The sequence below is a fragment of the Lolium rigidum genome, chromosome 3 (genome assembly GCF_022539505.1).
Source record: "Lolium rigidum isolate FL_2022 chromosome 3, APGP_CSIRO_Lrig_0.1, whole genome shotgun sequence".
NCBI classification, from domain to species: domain Eukaryota; kingdom Viridiplantae; phylum Streptophyta; class Magnoliopsida; order Poales; family Poaceae; genus Lolium; species Lolium rigidum.
This window is the reverse complement of record NC_061510.1, coordinates 205,039,508-205,046,043: the sequence shown is the minus strand read 5'-3', so window position 1 is coordinate 205,046,043 and position 6,536 is coordinate 205,039,508. Positions and strand designations below refer to the sequence as shown.

Genomic DNA, 6,536 nt, shown 5'->3' with positions numbered 1-6,536 from the left:
ATCCGTTCGCCAGCAACTTCTCCGTATGCAACAGCGGATGAAAGCGCAGGCTGACAAGCATCGCACCGAAAGAATATTCGAAGTGGGCGCCGAGGTTTTCTTGCGGCTACAACCATACCTCCAGTCGTCGGTTGCTCCTCGCGCAAATCACAAGCTGGCATTCAAATTCTTCGGTCCCTTCCGCGTCCTGGAACGCGTGGGGCAAGTGGCATACAAGCTGGAGTCACCCCTTACGAGCAAAGTCCATCCTGTTTTCCATGTTTCACAATTGAAGCAATGCATTGGGCCGGCACAGCACGTATCTCCGGTCCTTCCTCCCCCTGGCGCATTGTTTCAGATTCCAGTTAATATTTTGCAGCAGCGTGTGCGCCAACGTGGAGTTCGCACCGTCGCTCAAGCTCGAGTACAATGGAGCGGAGGCTCGGAGGATCAAGCGACCTGGGAGGACATGGACGCTCTTCGTCAACAATTTCCTTACGCCCCTGCTTGGGGACAAGCAGCTTTTCAAGAGGAGGGGATTGTCAGCGGTCCAGCTACACCTGAGAGGGAGTTCGGTACAACAGAAGACAGCGGTCCAACCATGGGCCGGCCCAAGCGAGACAAGCGGGCGCCGTCCTGGCTGGCAGATGGCCACTGGGTCACGTGAACCGTAGGAGAGCTATAAAAGGGTGATGCTTAGCATCCAGACGGGTTGTCGTGTTTTTGATGAGTTGTAATTCGAACGGCAGTGCAGTGGAGAACTGGCTGAAGGGGTGGTTGGTTGCAGCCAGCCTCCAATTATTCATGTTGAATCTCTATTCTCCGTAGAATTCCTGTGAGATCTAGATAGTAGTTCACATATTCGTCCAAGGAGAAAAGGTGTAAATGAGGAGAAGGAAGATGGAGTCTTAGCTCCCCGTGTACACCATTCATCAGATAATCAGACAAGCATGTCGCATTGTGCGCTCTAAATGGGTAAAAAAACAGCGTGTTATTGTGTCTATGTGATCCAGGTTCGTATCGTCCACGCCCACCGCCGAACAAAAAGGTGTAGCCGTCTCGAGGACGGGACAAGGTGTGCGTGCATCGCATCCTCTGTCACACGGCCTCGATATCCCTCCCGTTCGGCCGGCCAGCGCCGCCGCCATACTCCACTGTATCGAGGTCCGTCGTCGCGATCGACTCCGTGTCATCTGCCATCTTCTTGCTCCTTTGGAGACCGCTGCCGCCGAAGATGGAGTGGCGCGGCTGCTGGTGCGCCATGCTCTCCATGCCGCTGCTAGTGCTGTATATGTCGCCGAAGTCGGAGGAACCGATACTGGTGCGCTTGGCGGTGTATCCTCCGGCTCCCAGATCGAAGCTGGGCTTGGCCATGTCGAAGCTGAGGCTGCCCTGGGTGTTGAAGCTCTTCTTGGACGACGAGAACTTGCCGAAGGAGTAGGAGTAGGCCATGGAGGGCGGGCCGTAGAGAAGCGCGTTGGGGTCGACGATGACCTTCTGCCGGAAATCGTTCTTGCTGGCCGGAATCGGCGACAGGAAGGTCTCGACCAGGTTCCGCGCCACGCCGCGGTTGTAGGGGTTGGACTTGCCCTCGTACCGGTACCGGAAGTTTTCGTACGTGGTCTGGTTGGTGCAGCTGAGGTAGGAGTGGAAGGCCGTGAGCCCGCCCACGAACCAGGACGTGACGAAAGTGTACACGATGAGGAACCCCGACACCGGCGACTCCACGATGGCGCCGCCCAGGCTGTACCCGTACTGCCGCGTGATAAGGACGAGGTTTACCCAGCAGAACACGAACACGTACAGGCACAGGAACGTCGTCGACGAGATGAACATGAAGAAGAACCTGTAATTCCTCTGCACGCGCGCCAAAAGATCAAATTATTGCCTTGTGTTCGTCGCGCCGGGCCTCTCGGTGGTGTCGCGTACCTTGCCGATGCACTGGCCCACCCAGGGGCAGTGGTGGTCGAAGCGGTCCACGCAGTTGTTGCAGACGGAGCAGTGCGAGCAGCGCGGCGGCCGGTACAGCATGCACGTGTGGCAGTACTTCACCTTCACCACCATGCCGTTCACGTACACGTCACGAGTCGGCGGCAGTGCTCCCGAAGACGGCGCTCTCGTCATCGGGGACGCCATGTTGTCGAGCTGGATGTCCTCAGGATCCGGCGGCCTCGTGTTCCGGGGGATGATCCCGGGATCTCGCCCCGACGTGAGTAGCAGCACTACAAGATCCTGCATCCATTCCATAATTAACGATCGGTCGATGTTCCGCTGCTTAATTTTACTCAAGGAATCTATCGAGATGGTCGTTAATTTGACTCACGAATGCGCCTACGGCCATCGCCGTGGTGGGAATGAAGGGGCCGAGCGGCTTCCCCATGAGCTCGGCCAGGCGGAACGAGACGAACGCCACGAACAGCGCGGTCGGTGTCATGATTAGGGACACGGAGAGCACGATGGAGTTGGCGTCCGGGCCGAAGATGCAACGGCCGCCGCACAAGAATTTCTGCCAGGTACAGGATCTATCAAACTAATTTGAGGCTAGTTGACCCATTTGGAATTAATTGATGCCAGCATTTCAATCAATTCAGTAATTGACTAACGAGAGAACGTACATTTCTTCCCCTCCAGACTTGGTACACGCGGTGGGTTGCGACGGCGCCGGTCGTGCTGGAGGCGTCGGAGACGTGGCTGCTGGGGAGAGGGCTCTTGAAAAGCGTCCTCCCATTCATCTCCGGTACACCGGTGATCGCCGCGCCGCCTAGTCACCTTCGCCGCATGGGTCCTTGTAAAAAGGGCCAGAATTGGGGTGAGGTGAGAGAAGGATGAAGGGCAACAATGTGAAACTTTTCTCTTCTTTCCTCTCGGGAAATTCTGCTATCCATAGGAGGGAAGAGCTATAGCACATTGTGGTTGTTATTAGGGTGCAACAAAAAACAAGAAATGAGCATGCCTAAAAATGGAGCAAAATAGATGCTTAGAAAGACAAAACAAATGGAGTCGACTATGCCTCTTTCAGGTCGTCCCAGTTAATCTTTCTTGCTTACTGCATATATCACGTCACTAGTTGGTACAAATATGTTTTCCCTCCGTCCCAAAATATTTGTTTTTTCAAAGAAAAAGAACAGTTGTTCTGCCAAATCAATTAACAGGGAAGAGAAAGTTTAGTTTGCAAACTAGAGAGACTAGCTAAAGAAAAAACCTAATAAAATTAGAGCAAATAAAAACATGGCCCCTAGGTAAACCACTCTTGCCTGTCTCATTCACACTAGTATGGAAAAACCTATAGGGATACTCACTCGATAGTGCACCACTCTAAATGCACACGAATACTAGTAGTAGTGGTAGCGTCAACGACAGTAGCGCACGCGACTAATAGGTGGGCCTTGGATGCCCTCTGGTCCAGAAAATACCCGTAGCGAGCGCCAATGGGGGTACGCGACTACTATATCCATACCGGTGGTGTGTCCCTTAACTTGCCCTCTTCTAATATATTTGGCTAACGGCGCGGCTGAGCCAAAATATCGGTAGCATGCAATTCCCAGAGTTTACACCCCCATGGATTGATATCGCCTTTTTAGTTTCGAAAACAAATGATATAAAATTCAAAAAAGTAAAATCCTTCGAGATGGCCATGTGTTATGTCATCTAGTTTTAAGGAAAATTGACAAAAATCAATTATGACCTATTTTTCAAAATGGCATCATCTTTTGACAAAATGACTTTAGATTTTGCATACAACTTTCATGAAAAAAAATTAAATGAAAATTTATTTACGAAAAAAGTTACATCCGAATTCAATGGCCTATGGATGTTTACCATTTTTTAGATTCCGCAAAGTCAAAAAGGAAATTAGAATTTTGGGGGGTTTTAGATTTCGATCAGAACAAATTCAAATATGAAAAATTAAAAAAATTACACTTTCCCACTTCTCCACCCTCTTTCCCTGATCCTCTTCCACTTCTCCACCTTCTCCCCTCCTCCTCTTCCACTTCTCCATCCTCTTTTTCTCATCCTCTTTCACTTATCCACCTTCCCCATCCTCATTTTCCCCTTCTCCACCTTCTTTCCCCTCCCCCTCTTCCACTTTCCCATCATCTCCTCTCTGGCAACGGCGACCATCTCCTCTCCAGGAACGGCAACCACCTCCTCCTCGACGACCGCGACCACCTCCTCCCTGATGACCACCTCCTCTCCGGCAACGGTGACCAACTCCTCCCCGATGACGCCGACCACCTCCAACGCCCTGCTACGATGCCCACCTCGACGCCCTGCTTCGGCTCCTCTTCTCTCCTAGATCTAATGAACACCAGAAGGTGGCGACGTTGATTTGATTACTTTCTTGTGGTTTTTTAGGTTGTTTTGTGTAAAATCACGTGGACAGCTGGCACTAGTCCCAACTTTTTAAAAAATGCAAAAAAAAAACCACACTAGTAGTGCAACGAAAATGCGCATGCAACTGGTATAGTAATAGTAGCGCAAAAATCAACACGTGGCTGGTACCTAGACAACCAGTCGAGTGCGGGGTGGGCACGCGACTGGTACTGACTACCAGTGGCGTGGTACGGGCCTCAGCTGGTAGCCAAAATATACACGCGACTACTAAGCTTATCCCTACTAGTGTTAGTTTCTCCCCTTGGGCCTTGTCTTTTAATTGGGCACCTAGTACCATGAGATCATCCTTAATTAGTTCCAAGATCTGACCTTGAGAGACCATTTTCTGTTGAAAGACCCCTCTGCACTGCTCCTTCCAGATGCCACACCCCATAAATGGCCACCATTAGTTCATCCTTACAAAGTGCATCAGTCATGAACTGCCACCATTTAGTCGGCGAGGAGAACTGTTGTCGCTGAACTTCCATAGCCTCTTTTCCTGTCCATTGAGCAATGAGATGCTAAATTGCCCGAGAGTATAGGCACCATAGCATCATATGAGTGGTTGCCTCCCTCTCTTGCTCACAAAGTACATAATGTCCCTAATCAATTCCCTTAACCTGCACATTATCATCACTCAGGATGAATCATCTAAGCCATAGCCACATAAAAAAACTTGCATTTAGGTTGGACTTTAGACTTCTAAAGCTTGGAGAAGTCGATGGCAGAGAAAGATCTAAAGACCTGGGCCTGATATGCAGAGGAAGAGCTGTATTGTGAAGAGGCATTGAATCACCGATAAATTGGTCCTCCTCATTAGAAAGGTTGATATTTTGTAGCTTAATCAAAAAATCTGTGAATTTCGTAGGTTTGACCTCTAAATTAGTAAGATGGAGTATTCCATCCATTTGTCCATCGTCGTGGCCTGCCCTACAGTCAAATTTTTCAGCCTTGTTATTTTGAACAAACTTGGAGAAAGATATCAACCTAGAAAAACTTGCTCAACTTTGTTGTCCTCCATCCCCAAAATAAGTTTTTCAACCTTTTTTAGATACGGATGGATATATACTATCGTACCTAGAAAAACTTGAGCGCATTATTTTGCTTAAAGGGAGTACCATGGAATGTAAAATTCTGCCACGTAAATAATCTATTGTTGCGGCGAAAGCCACATCAAGATTCCACCAATTCCCGTTGCTTGTGTGTGTCCTGCGATCGGTGTAGTTCTTTTCGGAATACTAGTAAGATTGCACGTGCAGCGCATGTTTTTAACATTGAAAAATCAAAAATTCATGCAAGTATAAAAGGAAAAAAACAAAAATATAGAATTAAAAGTGAGACACCATCATTATCATGTTGTTGCATCGGGATAATTATGTTGTCCGTCCATCCACAAAATGAGATTAAATCTGACTATACGTTGCTCTTATATTCAGTTAGTGAAGACGCAATCCGTTTGATATTCACCAAGAATTTCAAAGAAGTTTGTTTTGCATAAATTTTTTCATCCCTTGGTGAAATAGAAATTCTGAGTAATAATGCACGTGCATGTCGATTAATTCATTGTACAGACTAATCTCAAGCTAATAATATTGACTACACATGACGCCACCATATAGTTTTCAAGCTTTCAACCATTTTGTGTTGCTGGTGTTATCTCATTCTAGCATTCCACAAATATAGCCTTTTGGATAGAATATATATGTAGTAGAAAAATGTATTGCTAAAAGAATATATGTAGCAAAAAATACGATTGAATTCTTTCAAGTGCTATGTGTCATATTTTCTTTGACAAAGAAGTGCTATGCGTCATCCACTTTTTGCATATTCCTTTGCGCTGAAAAACTGAAAACAAAACAAAAGCGCTTTTTTCAGTCGAGACTTGGTATGTTTCGCAAAAGAAAAGTCTAGACTTGGTATTATTTGGACTAAAGCAAATTCAAAACTGATGGTGGAAAGAATGATGTCTCACTGGTTTGTTTCATATTACACCTAGGAAGTCCCTGCCTCCTGAATAAAAAAGAAGAGCATATAATCTTGCATCCTTTCAACGTCCCAAATCTAAAACTAAAAAGCTAGAGAGTTAGCACAAGAATATTATAATTTAACAAGGTTGCCAAGAGTGATTTGGTCCCTTCTCCTCTACATATTACATTTGATTTTAATTAGTGTTGCTAGTAATT

General features: G+C 47.3%; 1 pseudogene; it reads right to left on the bottom strand.

Annotated features, from left to right (window-relative positions):
• Positions 1–1,077: 1,077 nt before the first annotated feature.
• Positions 1,078–2,887, bottom strand: LOC124695985 (annotated as a pseudogene).
• Positions 2,888–6,536: the final 3,649 nt, after the last annotated feature.